This window comes from Osmia bicornis, chromosome 4, assembly GCF_907164935.1.
Source record: "Osmia bicornis bicornis chromosome 4, iOsmBic2.1, whole genome shotgun sequence".
Taxonomy (NCBI): domain Eukaryota; kingdom Metazoa; phylum Arthropoda; class Insecta; order Hymenoptera; family Megachilidae; genus Osmia; species Osmia bicornis.
Genome location: NC_060219.1, coordinates 5,148,868 through 5,172,366, shown reverse-complemented (window position 1 = coordinate 5,172,366; position 23,499 = coordinate 5,148,868). Strand labels below are relative to the sequence as shown.

Sequence of the window (23,499 nt, the reverse complement as noted above, 5' to 3'; positions counted from 1 at the left end):
CTCTTGTAACATAGAACCGCGTATAAGGAGCGGAACTCGGTGATGGTCACACGGGTAATAGAAGGCAGCGGTGGAGGGTGATATTCCGTGAAATGATTCAAGGAAGTCGACGAATAATGCGGCTCGCTGGTTCGGTGGTAGGCACTTAAAATCCTGGAGACTGGGAGGGGTGTCCTTTGCCTCCGTTCCGAACGTCCGGGGATTCCAGGGCAGATCTCGGTGGTTGGCTGGGTTATAGTAGTAATAGTAGCCGGTCGCCGAGGCGCCCGAATCTACCGAACGACCGGTGCACTCGGACTTGAGACGTTGTCAGGGTTTAAATCTTACCTCTCTTACCTCCCGGTACCCTGCATCGCCACCACCTACCCTTTCCTCTTTGCTCCCTGACTTCGCCTACGACCGGCCAACTCGTTGCTCTCAACCCCACGGCCGCCTCTCGACAAACTGACCCCGTAAACTTACCCTCGCCCCCCGTCCCCCACCCGGTCATCTCTCTACCTCTCCCCAGAGCTCTCTCCTTCTCTTTCCCTCGGCCACGACCACCACTTCGTTTCTCGGCAAATAGTCAAAGAGAATTTGGTCCAACCAAACGGTGACATAGTTATGACCACCTTTAACGTACCTACCCACCGCATTCGTAATTGTCTGCTTGGTAGACTCTTCCTAGTTTATCGTCGAGTAGGTAGCCAGCAGCTTGCCAAGTGACGCACATCATCTGTGTCGAGTGATCATTTTGGTAATATTCATCGAAAGATTCGATGTAAACATTGTGGCGCAATGGGTTCACTGTTCGGGTGGGAAGATTTTCGAGACGTTTGACGGCGTTCCAGGCATGTCCGAGGTAAAGGGTTTGGGTAGGTAGGTCAACGGGTATGAAATTTCAATGAGGAGAGCTAGCTCTCCGTCACCACGTAAGAATCCCGTAGTCCAACGGGGCTAAAATTATGCTTAGAGTCTGAAATATCGAGCGACCAGGAAGAGGGCTGCTAAGGTGTGTGTTTAGTTAGTCGAAGAGAGAGACAGGCCTGGTAAAAGGAAAACAGGGGACGGAAAGATGTTAGCAAGAGGTCGCATTGTGCATTCTCTTTGTAAACCCTGCTAAGGATCTCCGGGCTACTCCCGTTACCCTGTGCACCGAGATAGAGGAGAAGAAGAAGAAGACGGAGAAGATGGGGTCGTGGAACATCCAAAAACAGCCCACGTACGAGTCCCGCTTTGAAGCTCAATATCTTATTTGCCAGAAGTCGAACCCCGGTGAAATCAATGTTACGCGCGATTCTTGTCTCGGAGCTTTTAGTTTTACTATGTTCTTTTTTTCTTCATTCTCTCCCCCTCTTCTTTCTTTTTTCCTCCTTGTCTTTTTTCTACCTTCTTAATTTGCTTCCCGCTCACGTTGCCTTGCTGAACGAACGAGTTCAACTGCATTTTCGGAAATGGCCACGATACATCGCTTCCTTCTTTCGCATTCCGAATGACGACGGTGCTGTTATTCCGTTACAAATTAAGAGGATTTTATTTCATGCTTTAGTGTTTGCGTTTTGTAGTAACAGTTTTAATTCTTTTGCCGAGGGAATTTGTACCAATGGCGAGCGGTTCGATACTGAAATTGTTCTTTTTCGAGGAATGTACAACGAATAACATTCTTTTCTACTATTTTATTTTCGATAATCATATCACGTTACATTGAATATAATCAGATAATACGTTAATAAGCTGTGAATTATATCGTTTAGACGTTTGAAAATGAAGAAACGCGAGGGCAGTTAACGGGCCAAGCCAGAGCTGAAGGTATAGAGTAGTATTTTGCTCATTAGGTTAGAAAAGTGTGCGCTTATAACGCAAACTCTTTCACGGGTAGGCTTTTCAAGCACGTTCCTTCTTTTTATTCCTCTCGGTCTCTCCGTTTCGCCGTGTCGGTTCCGCTTGTAACCCATCCACGACTTCCTCTCTTGTTCTAGCAGCCCTCTTGTACCGCCATGCTGTTCCTGCCTCGTTTCGTAGTACGGCAGGTGTAAATAGGAGAAAGTAAAAAAGAAAACGTAGGCAGAGAGTAAGACTAAGAAGGTAAGCTAGCTCGTCCACCACCCGTACCCCGAGATAGGACCAAGTAAGGAAAAGTACTACCTTCGAAGTGAAAGCGTATCGACACTGAGTCCAAGCACTTGTTGTCCAACTAAAATATTCAAGCCACTCGACGGCACAATGATATGTGCCCACCCTTTTCCCCACTTGGCTTCTCTAACCCTTCTTCAGTCTACCCCAATCCAACGTTTCACGGTTTCTTCCACGGAGCTACTTTCAATTCGGCTCAGTTTGCCAGATATTCTACGACCTGGAAAAGCATTCCTCTCGTTGCCATGAGTCCCTCCTAGATTTCGAGGGTTCCTCGTGGCTATCCACCGTTAACAGACATATGAATCGTGACAGCAATATTCACACGCTGTTGCGTACTCGACTCTTCGTGTTCTTGGGAGGTGTCAATGATATTAGTTGAAATATGAATAGGGATGTGAGGTATGTTAAGTTCTAACTAGTGTATGAGTTGGTACGTTGGTTGATTTAGTCCAGAATTATAATTAGGTTTTGTATTGGGTCTGAATTAGGTTGTGAGCTGGCTTAATTATTTCTACATGGGAATATGGGAGGATTTAATTCTGTCATTTTTAGTAGGTCTACAAGGGGGTAGATCCGATGGTAAGGCCGCTAGGAGGTAGGTCCTGGGTAAGACCATTAGAAGGTAGATTTAGAAGAATCGTCTTATAAAATCTTACATTTTAATTAATTATCAAAATGCTTAAAAATTTCAAAAATAATGATCAGACACGTCCATCTAATAAATTTAATGAGATTAAGTACGTTAGCGCAAAGTACATACCTTCACGGTTTTCATACTGTTGGCAAAGAGACACAATGGAAAGGAACAGTTTACTAATTCCGCTCGATGTATCGGCGGCGATTTGTCTGGGCTGAGAAGCAGGTAATCAACATCGATCCGGTGAATAACGTTCTTCGGTGTGGCACAATCCTGGCGCGGTATTGTGTACCCCTCGAGGCGATTCTTTGTCCGGAAGGATGAGGATTGATCCCTTCTCCTTACGGTCGATTGCTTACAGGAATTCGTGAGATTCGCAGAGGGTCGCGAAAAATTGATGCACTTAATAATGCGGCAGAATAAACTGCGGCAACAGTGAATGGCCTGGTGGGACTGTCTAAGATTGGTCAATATTTATTGAAAGAACACGCACGATTATATATACATATATAGTGATCGTGTAGAAATAAATGGATGGAAATATGAGTATAATTAGATAAAATATCGCTGAATTATCTGTGATAAAAATAAGAAGGGAAGAAAATGGCAAATAACTTTCCTTATTCCCAAATAAATACTAGCAAGTTCCAACGCTGATATTAGAAGAGAAATAAAAATATTAGGGTATAGAAGACGAATGTTAAAGCATGACGATAGAATCGAGGAAAGCCTCAAAGCAAGCAATCCTATTTGGAAAAGGCAAGTAATAAAGCGTCGTTCTTGTAACGGGCGCAATATGTCCAGCCCGTTAAAAGGAAACGTAACAGATGATTCGTCGATATACATACATACTTTCAATCGTAATTACAACGTCGAGCCGGGTAAAAAGAGGTAGGACAGAGAGGTGTATAGCCGTGGCGAAAGAGGACGCGATGTTCAATTGGCAACTTTTTGCATTAGCGCATCGAAAATCGTGGCCGTCCGTCGAGCGGATCGAACGCGGTGGCTCGTGTACGCGTCGAGAAAGAAGTAGGAACAGCTCTTGCCGGACGTGAACGGATGCTTGGCCAGCTGGCTCGAACAAAGAGGTCCGTCGAAAGGGATGCGGAATGAGCGCAGCAGCCAGAGGAACAGATAAAGGCAGCGACGGCGTGGCGGGTCGGGTCGGTGGTGTATTCACGATCGGGAGGCAACGCGTAAAACGATGCAGACCCAGAAACTGGCGGCCTTTCTATGAAACTGCCTTTCCCCAATAACGCACACCTCTCTGTGCAACTGTACCCAGCCAGGACTACTGTACAGGGTAGATCGAGCAGCCTAGCCAAAGGGACAGAGGAGAAAGCCGCGAGGCTGGGGGTGACTGCCGCCTCTCTCTGTGTGTTACCGTACATTTACATCCATGTTGGAGACGTGCTCTGATGGAAGGAGAAAGAGACGATGGTGGGGATAGCTCTTTGAATACAACCGCGATTCGTGTCGGTTCGTTGGTCGAGCAAGGGTAGCTCCAGGGCTTGGTGGTAGGTCGAAACTCAACGGGCCGAAGGGGTAGTAGTGGTGGTGGTGGTGGTGGTGGTGGTGATGGTGGTGGTGGTAGAATTAGTAGGAATATTTAAATGCCGAGGGATTTGAAAAGACTCTTCTTGGACGTTGGCCCCCTTCCTTTCCACGTCTCCCGGGCCACCTATCGCCCAGGAAGAGCCTTGAAAGTAGAATGGTTGCAACTCGGACCTCTAAAAACCAAGCAAAAGAAGGAGGTCGAGATTTTCTGGGAGGGATGAGAAAACGATGAACGAGGGTGAAGGTAGATGGAGAAGAAAGATAGAATGCCAGGGAGTTAGCTTGGATTTTCGAAGTGTACGCTTTTTATGTGTGTGTGCGCGTTTGTGAGTGAACCTTGTGAAAAGGTGGGTGTCTGCAGTCAAAGTTGCGGAAACCGGTTGAAGGAGCCAGGATATTAAGGGCTGACCTATTCGCGTGAACTTTTAGGTTTCCTGCGGTTCCTGACGAGAATGGTTCGCAAATTTTCCTCTTTTTTTCTCTCTCTCTCTCTTCGCTGTTGATTTGGTACGTTGGGAATGCGAGTTGTAAATACAGCGAGATGGAAAATTAAACTTTAAATTATGAAGTAATAATTAAAATAAATTAAAAATACAATTATTGTTAGCATAATTCGTAGGGTTTCAAGTGGCTAGTTCTTAAAATTCAAACAAATATTTTTGGTAGAATTGAAAAATCATAACATAAATTTTTCAAAGGATATTTCATTGCATTAAATGAGTTTTAAAACCTGATTCATAATGCGATGGTTTAAGAATCATTTAGCAATTCATTGAAATGCATTTGCATTACCGCTTTAATAATTATAAAATTAGTATTTAGCTGTATAAAAAATTTTAATAAAATTAGTACCACTGTTATCAAAAAGTGGTAAAGTATAAAAATTATTTTCACATATTCTTTATGGAATAATTTTTTGAAAAAGAATGTATGTAAATAATGTTATCAATGTTTTAATCGTATTATAGTAATTTACAGCAAGTGATACAATCCTCGGTTCTTAATTAATGGAACTGAATAGAGTCGATGTATTTTATACTTGACAATTTGGTTAGGTTTTTGAAAACACCGCGAAGTCGATTAAAAATCGATAGTCTCTGGAGCACCATTTGTTCAGTGAGTTGTTTAACCATAACGCTTCTATAATTCCCTAGAGTTCCATAGAAATATGCTTTATTATCTGAAAGTGTTGCGGGACCCGTGCATGCTGTTGATAATATGATGAAGAAACGCTTTGCAAACGATATCGAATTTATGCTTGTTTTCCAAAGCACACACCTTTACTAATACACTTCTCATTAATTGTATTCATCCTTATGAAACTATTCTTTACTCTGCAAAAAATATCCTCTAAAATTTCTGAATAAAATTGACATTCTGCTTGAAATATGTTCTATTAAAATTTTTTATGATGCATATTTTTTAATCGTCTTCATTTTATCTCCATCATATTACCAATGAAATATTAATAATCATCAGTAGAATTATTCATGACAGCATCGCTGATTCGCAAATGAAATCCTTGAAACACTTGTCTTTTCTCAGCTGGCCGAGTGAAAGATTACGGAAGCGTCATTAGAAGGGTAAAACGGTGGAGAAAGGTCGGAGGGTTGATATAAACTCATATTTTGGTCACTCCGTCGAGCTTTAATAAAGAAAGCTCTCTCTTGCCGACGCAGGCGGTCCGATGATAGTCGGTGTACCGTGAATCGTGGCCAAGCTATATAGATACCCGTACCTGTCAGCTAGGCTGCACGTTATTCACATCCCTTTGGTATATACGAGTAGCACATAGACACAGACACATACACACATGTATAGGACACATAAAAGCGTGGCATGGGTGAACGAGCGACGAGAACGATGATGTGGAAGCGGATAGGATAAGGTAAAGAAAGAAGCTGGGTCGAAAGAGGATACAGAATATTCCGTAGCGATGAGACGCGATGGCAAGCAGAAGCTGCAAGTCTCGCCAGTCAAGAAGCTCGCAAGATCGTGATATTAGTTTCCACATTTTGAAAAATCCCGTCACCCATATCCTGTCTGTTTCCCTTCTCTCTCTCGCTCTTTTTTTCACCCCTCTAACTTTTGCCTTCGCAGCCACCCAGCAGTGCGTTTTAACCTATACTGTTATTTGCATACCAGCCACGATCCGCATGAATATGGATGTGGACGTGGCTGTGGATGGCTCGTCGTGCAGCCTTGCACAACGAAATTTCGACCAGGTCTTTGTCGGAATTTCGGGTCGTAAACGTTCCTCGTATTATACGCGCGGCTACATTGGACCACGTGGATACTGTGGTAGCTACCCTTTCACATTCGATGCGCTACTATTTTTTTCTTTGACTTTTCGTCATCTACATATGTAATTCCCATGAAAGCAATTAGTGGTAATTCTGAAATTTTCGAACTCTCAAATTCTTAAGTGCTGGATTTCTAAATTTTGAAAATCTGAAATTTTCAAATTTTGTAATTCTGGAATTTTGGAATTGTGAAATTTTAGAATCTTATAATAAGATTGTGCAACGTCCAGGCTCACCCTCGCCACAGTAATCGAAATGTTAATGGACGCGCAAAGTGCAGCGCGTTATTTATCTATTTTATTGGAAATGTTCAAGGAATTATAAGATTATCTCCGACTCGGTGCTGTTTAACATACGATATGTACATCTGGAAAGTCATTCCCTCCAGATACATAGTGCATACATATGCATTCAGCAGTTTCAATATCATGCATGTACGTACATACCACTACACGCGAATGTATAGGCGTTTCGCTTATGATCATACATTCTATTGGGTAATATTGGCTCGGTATAATCGGTTCGAATAGAAAGCGTACATATTCCTGTAATTCGATCGTATTTATAGCGTGACAAACGTACTCTTGAAAATTTACTAGAGAACAAATTGTCCTGCGAATCGTGGATGAAAGAAAAGGGGGGAATAGATGGTAGCAGAGAAAGATGAAACGCAAGTTTCGTGACTGTAGTTGTTAGAGATCGTAATGCCAGACACCGTGGGTCTGAATCGACCGCATAAATAAGGGAATCCTTGGCGATTCATTATTCATTCTCGTTTGAATCGTCAGAAGTACAGGGAGTTCATAGGGAAACACGGCTGGTACCAAAAGAATCAAATGTAGTTGGGAAATTTTACATACAATAGGAAAAATGAATAGTGTTGATATTAACACTTCATTAATTTTAATTACTCTTATTTACTAATCATAATAACTTTGATAATGAATAATAAAAAGTTTAAGGCTCACTTTAATTAATAAACAAAGAATATAATAATCCCGGAAAATCATATTGTATTCAGCATTGAAAACGTTCGTCAAGAGCCGCGGAAGTGGAACGTTAAATTTTTTATATTAAAAATTGTCGAAGCATTGTTGTATTTATCGCAAAAACTGCGTTGCACTCGGGCGACAATGAATATTACAAGAACGTTACGTATTCTTCGAAAGGTTTTTTGTTGGAAATACGCGACTTTGTAACGAATTAATGGATTTTTCTATTTATAAAAGTATGTTGCACACGAGGCCGTGGTATAAGTGAGCCCGTTTACAATGTACGGCGTGTTTCATTCCTACGAGAGCATAATAAATTAATCTCTCACTCTTTTCCCCTCTTTTTCTTTCTCACCCCTTACCAGGGTGTATTTAATTCATGCGTGAGATTTATTTTCAACACAAGAAGCCGATGAATATATATCCTACCACCCTTTCTCTCAGCTCGGTTAGCTACCGACTTATTAACCGAACACCGTTCTCATCAAGCCACTGTTTCATCTAATTTTACATACACCTTGCAACGTTTATTTTCCATGTAAAACTATGCTCACAGTAAATGAATTTTTTTTTAAATTTTCTATGGTAATTCCTTTATAATTAAAATCTCAAAAAAGTGTGAATCCATTGAAAATGGTTAGATGAACGGTCGCGTTGAGCACCGTTTTGTCGGCCTCACAGATCCTTCGATTTCTAAAGCATTTGAGTGTTTTCGTGTATTCGTAACGCGGAACACTGGCTGGGGCCAATCTGTTCGCAAACGAGGGTGGGTCGTTCCAGTCCCTCGATTCAGGACCAGTATTGGTTTCAGCCCATGTCGGTGTAGATCAGTCTGAACGTACGATCGACGAGGCATAGATATAACGCTGTATACCTGTACGAACTGTCCGTTCATGGAAAGAGCAGGCAAGGGCTGCTGCTTTCGCGATTGTATTAGTAGCCATACGTGTGTTAGGTGGGTGTGTGTTAGAGGGATGGTTGAATGGCAACGGTACCGAGGGACAAGGGGGATCCGTGAAATACACGGCTCAATACTTCGCTGGTGCACGCTTTGTCGCGGTCAACCCCAAACTCAGCCGCAATTCTAATTGTTACATGGGTATCGGACGCCTCGGCCTGTATGTCGATACCCCGTGGCGAGAAAGAACGATTCACGGGTATAACGGAACGTTTCCAGATCGAAATCGCGATGGTCACCTTGTTAAGCTTAACTGCCGTGTGGCTATAAATTTCACCGTTCCGATTTCTTCGTTATTTCCTCTGTAAAAAGAGGGGTGTCGGAGGATAGCGCAGAATGAAAACGTTCATTTCGTAATGATTTAACGTTGCTATGGATAGCTGATGCTCTTCCCTTTTCCTCCCCCACTTTTGTTTCGGTTCTTTTTTCATTTTGAAATGCTTCGTCGAGAGATTGAAAAATATGGTGGAATAGAGTCAGCAAAAATGGGATTAATATATCTGATCATTCTGTAAGTAAGGTTGTTTTTATCTTGATTACACATGGAGATCTGTGTGTTCTATAAAATTATATCAGGAATGGATAGAATTTTTTTTATTTTCGATGGAATTTTTTAAAACGTAACGTGAAATTTTGAAGTTTAAATGAACGCTTGATTCATAACAAGAGGTTCCATTTGCCAGCGTTTCTTTCAGAGCGATATGCATTGATTTTTGATAAGTCAATCGTTTCCGTTTCTCATTCCAGCCTGGATGTTCCATTCCTTACAAACGGGAATATTTTTATTCCCGAGTCGATTCTCGTTGAAATATGACGAACGGTGAATCGTGGCTACGCTATCTACCGGTTTGTAGCGAATTTGTCACGATTCGTTTCTTTTTTTTTTCTCCTCTTCTTTTCTTTTTCTCATTCGATTCCCTCTGCTACACGTAGGATAACGACATGCAGGCTACACGAGGCTTTTGAACAAGGGTTCGCGAGAGATTTAGAAACAACGTCGAACGAATGCGAATCTCTAGAGAGTAAAACTACCAGCCCAAGTCCCGATCCTTACCCTCTCACGACCCTCGATTCTGGTTTGTTTCAATAAACCGTACCTTTCTTCCGTTAAGAGTCACCCTCTGCCTTTGTGCTCTCGGGTACATAGACGCCTGCCTTTCTCCCTTGGCAGCATTTCCAATCTGCCTCGCGACATTTATGCCTCTTCAGAACGAATAGCTAGGGCGTCGTGTAAACACATGCTGATTTGCCAAAAAAAAAAAAAAAAAGGAAAAGAATCTACTACCTCGTTCGCGATATTACAGGGTTGCGAGTTGGGAGATTTACTTTGGCTCTTGCTACCGATTGTGCTTGAAACGCCCTGTCTTCGGGATTTTCGTCCCCCCGGAAACTGTTTCTTTTCATCGAAAAGCAATTTTAGATTTTCATCAATAACCTTCTATTTGATATTAATGAAATTTAAATGAAATTCAAATCAATGCACCATAAATGCAGATTTTTAATATCCAATAACATAAAGTATTTATTTTTCAATTTCTTTGAGAAGGAAATATGTTACTTGATGAACATACGACTTCCGGTTCTATTGAAGAATTTAAGAAGGATCTCGGTTGAATGCAAAGATATTGGTAGATGGAAGATGCATAAATAATAGATTTTTTAATCCGAATGCGCAAGGAAAAATGAACCTCCACGGAAACGGGCTCTGGATTCATTTTTCTTTGGAGAAGACCTCCAGAAAGATCAAACAAACGGGAGGAAAAAAGAGTCCATGTTTCTCTTTCTTTTCACTTTTTTACGGAGCGAAAAAAGCCTTCGGCGTTCTTGACCAAATTTTGCAAAATTTATTATTTAATTAAAATTGGAGTAACAGCGAGGGAAGATCGATGATCGATGCGATTTAACCGGTAGTTCTCGTTTCATCGAGTAATGGAACACAATATCAAGGAGCGTGAAGCACTTTCGAGGCTTTGAAGCGCAAGAAGGAAGGGGTGGCATCTTGGTCACCGACACCGACCGGCTATTGGCCTATACCGATTCCTCTATCAGCGTGGCTAAGAGTTTTGCTACCCTCGAGTTATCAACTCGAACCGAGTACGGTTGAGAAACTTGACGAACCTTGCACACGGGTTGGCTAGATTCGATCCGGGTTGAAGTGTAAATCAGCCTCGGCTATCATGCTCGATCTCTCCTCGACTCTCTGTTGCATCCCCTTAACCGTGTGCAACCCCTTGTATTCCCATCTGCCAACTATGTCGAAACAACCTGACGAAATTCTCTCTCCACGCGTTTCTCTTCGTTCGTCCCTCTTCCAGCACCGTCGAAGCATGATAGCGTTCAAGTAACAGATCCCCGGCACACGTTCATGCCGGGAACAATGGAAGAGAAAGGAAAATAATGGGACGACAGAAGAAAAATAAAGAGGATAAAAACTAGCCTCGGTGTTCACCCTCCGACACCCTACCAACGGTTCGTCGTCCTCCGCGGTTCGAACGAGTTCCGCTCTCCTTCCTTCCGGTCGACAAATTGAAATCGTCAGACCGGGAAAACTCGAGCCCGAAATCCACGTTTCCTGAGGAACAAGCGGGAAGAAGAATCGAGCGAACTGGAAGAAGGAGAAGGAGGAATAGGAAAAGGGGTGAATGCCGGACAACATGGACAAAGACAAACGAGAAAAGAGAGGAATGGGATAAATTCCTGGGCTGATCGAGAGAGCCAGATAGAACTCGGTCCCAACGTGCTCGTAACCGACGACGTTACCTTACACAACGATATTTCACTCGGTAATTATCTTAGCGTGGTACGCGATAGTGCGAGGCCCGGACTGCCGGTATTAATGCCCGTTGATAATGTACCAATAGTGTCCTAATGTCTCGGTAGCACCGGCAGAGCTGAGTAATAGACAGCTCGAATGCACTGTATTGACCGTACATCTCTAAGATATTCAACAGAGTGGATTACGGGCCTTCTATTGCGTCCACGATCAACAGAACGTTCAATTTATGATGGGCAAACATCTGGTTGCCGAGTATCAAACGCGAAGCATCAGAAGTTTCGCAGGATTTAATGAAATAAAATACTGTAAAATAATAAATACAATTGTGCATTAATTTGAAGCTTAACAGGCCATTTATTATGACAGAGTTTATCGCTAATTAATAATTCCTATTAAAATCTGATTGATCGATTATTGGTTCCTAACACGAACGAAGATACAATACACGTACGAAGTGTTCTTTCCAACGCACACTATTATCAGCGCGTCTGCTGATCCCTGATAAAGCTATTTACATGCCGACGAAACGTCAGGAACACTGCTGTTGAACGCAGCTTACACCCCCGAAGGGGGCATCCAGCGTTAACCGGAAGAAAACTCGACACACCATCATCCCCTCCGTCGGAACGGGATTCTTAAAATACTCAGGGTATTCAGAAAAGGAAACCACGCCGTTTATTTTCTCTCGAAAACAACAATAGAGGTGAAATTCTCAATTAAGGGGAACAGCATCGATGAAAGGGTCTGTTTAAGGAATAAAACCGCAAAGTCGAGCCGGGACCGAAACGGTCGGTTGAGGATAGAAAAAGCTCTCGTATCAGAAGCGTTAAAATAATAAAACGCCCGAAGGAACAGACAGCGGTAGTATCCACAAAAGTTCCTCAAACTTTTCCGTGTACTCGAGAGCCATCCTCCGTCCTTCTCGTCTCGAGCTTACACCACCCTTCCTCCGGATCCTGGAAGAAAACTCAGTGAAAGGAGAACGTTATAGTAGGAAACACGTCAGCAGCCCCCTTGGTGCGAGTGTGTGCGCGACTTTTAAACCACTCTCCGTACAAGTTGACTTTTATTTGAACGAAGTATCAACAGGTATCGACCCGGCTCTTTTCCTCTCTATATACATTGCGCAACTGGAACCTTTCCTGTCCCTCTTTCCCTACCCGCCCACAACTTTTTCACCCTTTTCGCTATTTTCCACGATCAAAGGTTCGCGAAAATCGGTCGCGTTTAGCCTGGGCTACCTACGAAATCGGAGATCTTCAGGAATTAACTAACGTTGCCGCTCGATTGATCGTCGCCACGGGAAAATAACCCTGTGTGCCGCGCCACGGTACACGTCCCTTTCCGAGGATTCCCGTTTCAACCGCCTCCTCGTTTTAGCGACGAAGCCAACCCACCGTTCGTCTTTCACGTAGCCTCGTGTTCCTGCTCTCTCGTGATTCCCTTGGGAACGAGAAAATTGGTTACACTTACTCGTTTCACGATATTTTCTCGTTTCCTTTCTTCCCCCCTTCTTTTTTTCTTCTTTTTCTCGCGACGAAGCACTGCTGCTGATGTGTAGCAGGAAAAGAGATGTAAGATACGTAGGGATGGGAAACGAAGTTGAAATGGTGTTTTAGGTTTTTCTTCTTTTTTTTTTTTATTAAAACGTGATATCACAATAGTTGTGTACGAATATTATTTAAACAAAAATACTAGCGTACGTCTTTCTGATTTTGTATCATTCCGTGCAACAGTTCTGGTACTGTCATTAGAGTTAATTGCTCATAATATGAATTTGCTCGAAGAGAAGTACTCAGGCTCATCGCTGCGGGTGTTTGACCATCGGGCAAAGTCGATCCGTGGATTTGGAAATTCGACAGAAAGGCGTTTAAATCCGTGGTCGATATTCCAATCGGATGAGAGCGGATGGTTCGAACGTTGGCAATGATGGGGGTACGATTCGAGGTGAAAACCAGGGGTAATCCAGGGGATTATTCTCTCTGATCCCTGACCAAATATGTGTTCAACGGATGTCCGCTAACCACTATCACTACCTCACTTTCCGTTCCTACCTTTCTGATTACCGTTTCGTATTATACGATGTGAAAATGACTTTTCTATGTGTCCGTTAACGACGTCAGTGTCATTCTTTGTTTAAAAGGTTTGCACCCCCCATTGGTGAATGAACGCTTTCATTAGATTTTAATATTGATTGCATTTTATCTCTCTCATTCATTTTTATAAAAACGTACAATTAGATAAACATACGAATATGAAATTTTATATCCACTCCATAAGATACTATGAATTTTCCTCATAATTTACTTGTCCCTTCAAACGCACGTTTGTCGCATAAATGAAAACTTTTCAGTCGGAGGCGTGTTTATTCAGACTGTCAACTTTGAAACGTCCCAATAGTTGGTTCAAAATGTTCTGATCGACAAATCCCGCGCAAGTTACACACGTACGAATGAAGAAGTGGAGGTTCGGTTAGAGGGATGAACGGGCATGAAATTCAACTCACTGTTTCATTGGATCCACGATAGCAGCGTACCGTTCGGCTAGCCAAGTTGTCGGTGTTGACCAAGGCGAAGTTGTGCCATTATTTAGCGTTTGAATGCGCGATAAGAGAAATCGCGGCTGTTTCGGACAGACATTGTTTGGCCAGGAACAGTGCGCGTACAAGCATGCTCAGCAACCCTTCGTTCAGATTTACGCGATGTTCTCTCCCTCTTCTTGTTCCTCTATTATATTCCTTTTCTCTGTTCCACCATTCGCGAGTCACCGTTTCACTTTGCAGAATGTACTTGCATACACGTGCGTTTCTCGTTACCTTTCTACCTTATGAACGACACTTGAACAGTGTCCTTTGACGAGTATAGTCGGCCAGAAAGACGCATTGACTTTCGAAAAGTGGCCATTCGAACGCGACGAGAACTCTGCACAGCACCATTGATAATTATTCGAATTGGGTTTGTTAATTAAAACATCTGTGCAGGACCTGATTAAAATTTCTAGGATCTTCTTGGGCCTCCTTGATTAATAAACTTACAATTAATTGAAAAATTCAAATTTATTATTTTTCTATTGATAAAATTTTTGTTTTTATTCGTAATTTACTATTCTTTCATCACCCTATGATCAGAATCTATAGTTTATCTTTGGTCAGGATCGATGGATATAGTTGTGTATAGAGAAATTAAAATGCGACCAACCTTCGTGTTTCTGTGTCGCCTTTCGCTATTATTTCCACGGTATTCACCATCTGGGATATTAAAACTGCAAAACAATTGCGAGACTGGAATGAATAGACTGCGTTCAAGCAACGGACTTGATGGCCCGGACAGTGTCGGAGAAATTGTGTCTTGTGAGAAGAAAAAAAGATATTAGTTTTGACGGAGTATAACGGATAGTCTGGGTACTTCATCAAGAAGAAATTCTACTGAAAATGTGTTCAGGCTCTGGAAGAGAAATGTTTAGGAACATGGGAAATGATTTTTGATATATAAATTAATATCGTGACATGGAAAATTGCAATTATTTTTGCACAAATCTAATGTTGCCTGTAATAATTTAGTAGCCAAAACAAAAAACAGCAACCTGACATTTTATCGAGCACCCAATGTTCGAAATTGAAAAAAAAGGGAACAACGATTTTGTTGAATCAAACGTTTCGATTCAGAAGCGTTCGTAACGTTTTGTAAAATTTCACGAATAAAAGTCGAAATAAATTTTGCATAGAAACAACAAGCTGGCAAGCATCGTGAAACATGAATACATATGTCTCGATTCTCTGATGCCGAATATTGAAATTCGAAGCAGTTGTAACTTTAAAATTTTGTTGGTACGGTGTGACTGTAGATATCAATCCTGACGAATGGAAGTTTCACATGGAAATTTCGGTGGATACTTCTGAGCGGGTAATGATTGAAATTTCGTTCATGATCGCCGTCGATCTACCGTTTGAAAAATGTAAATTTTCATTGTTTCGAAGAATTGTTGTGCGACCAGTGGTAAAGAAAATTTAAATTGCTCGTGCACAGTGGCGCTGAAATTTTCGTGAAATATTACAAAATGTATAACGATGTTTCCGGACCAATTGTGTCAAACCAATTTGTGATTTATAAAAGAAATATCAATTCTATTGGTTTTGTGATTAAGCATTTGTATTTCCATATAATTTATATGCTAGATATTAATATTAATTGATATTACTTTCAATAGCTGCATTTTAGTATTTACAGTCTTCGGTAATTAATTTTTGAAAAATTACAATTATTTAGGATTAATTTGCTATTACTATTAATTGCTCTTGGATTTCTTCCTTAAGTTCATACCGAACTTGATGCCATCCTTGCTCATAATTTAAGAAGTGTCTGTCATTTTCTAGAATGTACCTAGAAAATCATCGTTCGAATATCAGCAGCGCGAAGAAAAAGCCAGCAAGCCTGTTCCAATCGTGGAAAACACCGTTTCCAATTCATCTACCCGCGTATTGTCGCGACCAGTTGTTCCATATTTCCTAACAGTTTGCCAGCAGTTCGTTTATTTAAAAGTACAGTCGTCAAACAAATAATATCGTGCACGCTCTCGCTGAATCCATCCGGGAGTTGACGCGATGCTTGCATTTAAAAGAATGCCTTCTATAATTCCACGGTATGGTTGTTCTGGCTTGGTGTATTGATCTCAACGCGGGGAGAAAATGCGGCGAAGTCGCGACGGGCAATTGGTAAAACCACCAGGGCATTTGTTAACATCGTAATATTGATTATTTTTAATGAGGATGCTGCGACTGAATGGTGCTCTTTGCCACCGTTAGAAAACGCCACCGAAAAGCGTTCTTTTCTAAGGATTTATTTTCACACGCGTCTTCTATGCAATTCTAGAGAATCAATATCTTTCGATAAATAAAACCAGTCTCTTTTGTTACATAGTCGGGTAACACTCAGAAGTACTTGAATATGTATGAAATACTGGGTCGAACTGAAAATTCATTTAAATTCTCCTCTTTGAAAACTACATATTTTATCAAATCAATGACTCCTGTAATTTTATGCCCAAAAAGAAATAGCTGAGAATGAGAAAATTATATTTCTGAATTTTTACATTGTACACCATAAAATGATCGGCTATCGAAAAATCTGGCAGTGTGAAAATGGAAAATAATTTCTATAATCATCCCTACCGTATCGAGGGAAACAGTTGAAGGCACGAAGCCTAAGGACATTCTCAATTCCGAGCTTCCCAGGAATTTATAAATCCTTGCCATCGTTTCGCTCGTTTATCCTCGTTAGTCTTCGTTAAAAGGACATCTCGGATGCGGTCGAAGCTACCCACCAACGAGAAACTTCGCAGCCTCCCCTATTTCGAAGTGAGAACCGTCCGTGTGACTGGGAGCCGAATAAAAAAGAAACCGCGCATAAATTAATTCGCTGACTCGACCGACTGGTCCTCTCTTTTTCTCTTTTCTCCTTTTTTTTCTTCTTCTTTTTTATTCTCGTTAAGTTGAAAGAGGAGAACGCGTGAAACTGGTGGAGCCGAAAGAAGGAAGGAAGGAAGGAAGGAAGGGTTAGTTGACGCCCTGAAGCAGGCACAGTTGGCTCGTGTCGCGGGAGGGTGAGAGGGATCGGTAGTGGTGGTGGAGGGTTGGATGTCGAAAATGGGTTCGAAGTGGAAAGAGACGGTGGTTGGCGAATCTGGTGGGTTGGCGGCAAGCCATAAACCTTTCCCCGTGTAATCTGGATGGCTTTATAGATTTCTAATAAAATAACGCATTAAATCAGACGCGTCCCGACTGATTGGCCTATCGAACGAAATCGTACTCTATAGGTACCGTGGACTCGTACCTATTGCAATCGAACCGACATTTATTATGCCGACCAACGACCACTAAAATCTTCCATCGTCTTCATAAGAAACACGTAAGTGGCTTAGTGCATCAAAATCTTGAGTGTCTATCTTAAAAGTACACTGCTGTTCAAAAGTTTTGAGCGTATCATCATTAAAAGACACACTTCGTATTGAAAAGTTAACGTAGAATAAAATATCGTTTCATAGTATTTTTATGTTATCCAATGATGTCAGACTGATAACCATCATTTACTGCAATTAGCATTTTGCATTAAAGATAATAATATTAATCAAACTTTAATCTTTAATTTCGTGTACCATAAGTGTCATTTTCAGATACTTTTATGTCATTAAATTGTATCAGACGTTCTTCTTTTCGTAATCAGCAACTTAATAGTTTAGTATCAATTTCTTTCTTTCAATTCACACGATAATCTTTGGAATCATAGAAGGTAGAGTTGCGTCGTTGTTTTGTGGATTACAAAAAGAGGCACGCCGTCAAATAGAAATCGAATAACGGCGGGTTGAGCGAGCAAGCGGAATAAATTTCTTGTATCAAGATTCGAATAAATGCATTCGAAGCCGCGAGCAAACTTTTATCCCACGTGGGATACAGCTTGCAATACCGCGACCTCTACTCCCGGTTTCCCCCTTGTATCTTACTCTTCCCCAGTTGCATTCCTATGCCTGATCTCGAATAAAATATCCTAAAAGAATTTCCAACGAATACATCGACCGCACATGCAGGCTATTTCTGCTTGCCGCCGCTGAAACGTGTTCACTGCTACTCTTTCGATGCGTTTAAAAGTACGCGCACTTCTGATAATTTGATATAAAACAGGTGCACTTTTATATTGATAAATTGTATTGGATATAATTCTTAATTTGATTAATTAGTGCTTACGATTAAAAAAAATTAATTGCCAGAAATTGTGATTAATTAAATGACAAGTAATAATTAGTAATCATTAACCAATAATTAAAGCGATTAATCATTACTCATCTATAATTAATTTCTGATTAAAATTTAAACGATAATGAGACTCTAATATTAACGAAAGATTGTTTGGTTTGAAGAGGAATAAAAAATTTTTAATTTATACTTTTGATATTTTAAAATTCAATTTTTTTTGTAATATTAAACTGTAGTCTTTCAACAAATATTTGACTGAAAATCAATTAAAATCTATTTCAATATAATTTTTCGTTTATACTGAATGAAATAATTTGAAATGTGAATGCATAAATGGAAAATTGGAATGTAAGAAAGTATGTTTTGACACAAAATTTATGCAAGGATCTTTGAATAACCATATAGATATGATTTACTAGCTACTTATGCGAAGTTCGTTCCACAGACGAGGGAATTGCAGATATCGTAAGCTTTAAATCTCTCGATTGATCTCGATGTTAGCCAGAAAATTTTTGAAATTTGTAAAACGAACAAACACAAAGTTTCAAGCACTTTTATTCGGCAAATATTTGTAAGGCTTTGAAACTTTTCCGCTTCATAGAGTCGGACCTGCCTTTTTACTTTCGTGCTTCAATTGATTTCCTTTTCCTGCTGTGCCTTCTTTAGGGAACTCGCCAAACTGTTCTTCAAAAAGAATGCAAGGATTTGGAGATTCGTCGAGTAAACGTCGATCTACTTAAATAATTGTTCCTTTTCTACAAATAAAAAATTGATATTAGTTATTAAAGCACACAAACCTGTGCTATTATAGAATAATTTATAAAAATGTTAAAATTGTAGAAAAAATTTCCCTGAGGATACTTCATAAGAGTGATTTTTCATTTATTAAGATCTTCACAGCAATAAATAATGAAGATTTAATCATTTATTTTTCTTCCTTCGAAAAATTTAAGACGCTTAAGGAACGATAAAAAGTCAAGCTACTTGAATCTTCTTAAATCAAACTTTTTTTTCCATTTTGCAACGTTTGTTGTAGTTCTAAAAATATTATGGAAATCATTCTATATTTATTATTGAACTGCGGATGAAAACACGTAAAATATTCTACACATATAAAAGAGTAACATAAAATTTCAGAATATGCAAAATGTAACGAAATATACGAAATAAAATAATACTTTTTTAAGCAGCTTAAAAGAGCAAACATTATACAAAGATACATATATTTCGAGAAAAATCCACATTATCTTCTTAGCAAGAAAATAATACGGTTTCAAAATGCGAAATTTATATCGTTTAATATAAACAGATATCAACTTCAATATTTTACCATTCCTGATGACTTTATTCTAGCTAATATTAATTACACTCTGATAATTAGTAATCGACCAAGGATTAACATTAATAATTATATAGAAGCAAAGTTGTGTAAAAGTTTGGCGTCGGTTTCCATTTCAAGTTTCATCGGATAAAGTGAAACACGTGGCTCGTTATTTCTTCCGAAGACGTTAGAGGCGGCTTTCTGTGTAGCTAAAACAAGTTGCCAGTACGAGTTAACAACGAATCGGTCCATAGTTTGAGAAAGTTTGCATCTATCGAAGTACGGTCGATGGGTCTATACACCTAGTGCTCTCTCCTTTCTTGATGTTAACTTTCGGAGAAGAGCCAAAATAACGAAGGGTTAAGATGCCGAACACAAGGGTAGAGACGGTAGCTTGTCCCTCTGGTATGGCTTCGTTAAGAGGATTAAACGGCTTTGAAGTTACGTCAACTGAAATTGTGCTAGATCGAGCGAGAGAAAGCGTAACGGTGAATCGGGAACGTTTTACAGACGTTGACGAGTGGACAAAATTTCGAGAAACTACAACCACTGTTTTAATTTTTCTATCAATCCCTCGGTTATTTTATATCAGAAGTTTAATAAATACAAGATGACCTTAGCTTTATACTACAATTTTTAGGAAATAGAAATTTATTTACTATTAATGATAAAATAAATTTCTGTTTATGTCCCTATTACCTATAAAAATATTCGTAGTTTAGAATCCATTGCTTTCGAATATCTCGAGAAATTAAAGTAAAATCAGCAACAAGGAAGATCAAAATTACACAACGTTCTCTCGCTTTCATTAATCAGATAATTCGAACGTTTAACGATCCGGTCGCATCTTGACGTGATCGAACCGGCGCCGTTTAAAAGTCATAAAACAGCAATGCAATTACCTGGCAGAAAATCGCGAAACGTTCGAAAATGGAGCAGTAGCGAAAGAGGATAGCTGACCAATGACCGGGGTATGGAATAGGGGAGATTCTTTCCATGCCTCAAAACAAAAAAAAAAGTACTGCACCAGCTAATAGCCTCGTTTCGAGTGCTGGCCATTCGACAACGTGTAGAATACTGCGGACGTTACAACGAGTACGTCACCCGTTTTGATAGCGATACGTTCGTAAAACGAGCGCCAGTAAAACCCGTCACTAACTCGCATGACACACATCCGTGAAGCTATCTAGGTTTTCGGACCTGTCTCTTGCGAGGGTGATAAAATACGTGCAAACTGAAAGTGCAAACGCTGTAAAATGAAATCGGGTTCACCGTTTTTTTCCTTTCTCCCTCTCTCTTCTCTTTTTATACGTCGATTTTAGAGCTCGATTTATAGGATTAATTGTCTGATTACATTCTGATGGAAAATTGCTCTTCAACATTTTAACACGTTCACTGGGGTATACGAGTTATCAAATGATTGATAAAGATAAAGAAGGAAAACATTTATTAGCAGCATTGCTAATACTGTAAGGTAATAAGTAGAAAGATTAAATTTGGGAATTAATAATCCATAAGGGACGCAACGTTGTTAAATATTTCATTTTGTCCTGGATTTTCCTATATAATCTTTTCGAGAAAAAAAAAAGAAGGAAGGGAGAGAAACAAAAGCATGGTGTCCGTAGAATCCATCGAATTTCCGTAATTCACCATTAACCTCGAACGAACGACAACGCGAATCGCGTCATATCGTAAACATTACACGCGTATCACGCACCGGTGCAGAGAAGACCCATAAATTCCCAATACTTGGCTTGCCGCCCGAACGAATTCACCACCGACGAACTTCGCAAAATAGCATGAGCGTAATCAGCAACGCGTTATCGATATTCACCTACGGATTCGACCCACCCCCTTCGCTCGCCGCCCCTCTATCTACGAGCAGCCTTTTGTTCGTTCATCGCGAACAGTCGGGGAGTAATAAATATGTTATTAAAATTACCGTAACCCCGTTTGCCCACGAGTAAAACAGCGCATTTTGCAGTTAATTTTCCAGTTATCTAGGTAATAATCTCGCTTACGCTAGACCCGGTTAACCCTTTGGTTATAGAGGTGGACGACGAAAGGGGATGGGAACGGTCGGGGGTGAAAGGTAAATCAGTGAACAGGGAGTAGAAAGAAGGGTTCATAATGATCGATAACGATGTTATTGGTTTGTATGGAATTATCTTTATATTAATTTAACTATTTTTTAAAAAAGATAATTAAATTTGTGGGCTTTTATTGTACAAAAATAAATTATGACGAACCATGAAGGGAGCCACAAATATTTCGATTAACTATTCTGCAGATTTTCAAATTTAATTCAATTTTAAAACTAAAAAATAACTAGAAGATTTCATAAATTTTTAAATAATTATAATTAGTCCCTACAATTCTCCGAAGAATTAAAATTATATCAAAGGTCAAAAGTTTCGGAAAGAATTCGGGCAATTTTCATTCGGGGAACGGCAGACTGAAAATTATCACGTTCAGGACGAAAATAAATTCGCAATCAACGAGTTCATCGAAAGATAAAACCGTCCAACAATAATCACCATCGTTTACTGCGGTCCCGCAATCAAACGCCACTTTAAAGTGGTCGAGAAGTCAAATTTAAGAAGGCGTAAAAGGTAAATTATTCCGTGCAAAGCTCGGTGTTGTACTTGCGTCTAAAGTAAATAGGATAATTACAGTTACCGGGAACTTAAATAAAACTGAACCCGCTGTTGGAGTTGCACAGTAATTATGTGGTAATGTATTATACTGCTCGGGCAACCTGCAGTTAGAAGCCTATTTCTTGTTCAATATATTCCTGACATTATTTCGAAATTACGATTATACGGCATCTTATTGTACCAAACTACTTTGCCGTAACTATTTTACGAGATTACGTTCTAGATGATGTCATTTAACTGCCAGCTCGTTTCGTAAGCCGATATTAAACAGAATATAATGCAAAAGTGATGAAAATATTAATGCTAAACAGACGAATCGTAATCTTCGTGCACTAAATATGAAGATCATAAAAATATTTGAATGCAAGTTTAATTCAAATCATCTTGAAAGTTTCAAATCCAATATCAGTAAGCAGGGAAGAAAAAATGATGTACATGTAAGGATTATTTATTTTATTTTATTTTTTCAAGTCATTTCTCACGGTCAGCATTTGTGGATAAATAGAAGTATTTTCTCGAAAGTATATATACGGTCCCACGGTTTTCATCCCGATAGCAAACGTTCGAAGTTGATTCGTCGACGTCTCGGCTACTCGGAGAACCATACATACGTACTTCCGTTCGCCAAAGAAACTCGAGTAATCCGCGTTAGCCGATTTCAGTCACGCGTTTGCCACGAACCGGAATTATTCGCGTCACGATCGACCGAAATTTCATAAGCATCATAAATCAATCCGGCCCGCCTGGTTCTGATTTCGCCTGGAAATCCTAGTCCCAACGAATTAAACGTAGAAATAGTTCGAAGGGAAGAAGTAAAAAGTAAGGAGAACGATGGCAATCGGCGAGGCAGGAACACTAATAAGCGGTTTACATCGACAAAAGAAAAAAAAATTGGAATTGGAAGGAGAAGGTTTCCACGACGACCCGTTTCATTTGTCGAAATCTCGAAATCGAAGCCCACTCTGAAATCTTGGAGAGTCCCTGGATAGCAAACGAGCACACGATTTTGTCTCAGCCCCACCCTCTCCATGGTCGGGGCGAACCTATCCCACCGACAATTAGTTCGCGCGCTCGGCATTGAGTGCACTTAGCGAAAAGTAAGCAAACTTCCCTCCCCCTTTCCACTTCACTACCCCTCCGGGTTGCGCGCCCTTTCGTTTTCATCCGATACCGGAACGGTTTCTACCAACATCACGATAACTACCGACTATAGTTCACCGGTGGCTTGTTTCAACGGCTGCTGCAAGATATTGAACATTTTTTTTCTCTTCCCTTCCCTTCGTAAATTTGTCGATTATTCGGTATGCTTTTTTGGGGTTCGGTATTGTCTCGAAGGTACACTCGGATCGATCGAAAATTATTTTTATTCGGGAGAAAGTTTAATTCTAATTATAATTTGCACAGTCAAGGATCACCGATTTCAATTTTCTTTATTTAT

The 23,499-nt window shown here is 40.3% G+C and overlaps 1 protein-coding gene across 10 annotated transcripts in view; it reads left to right on the top strand.

The window, feature by feature from the left end:
• The window catches only part of LOC114879544 (nucleolysin TIAR), a 354,927-nt gene that overhangs the window by 281,237 nt on the left and 50,191 nt on the right, over positions 1-23,499 (top strand). The window lies entirely within an intron of this gene.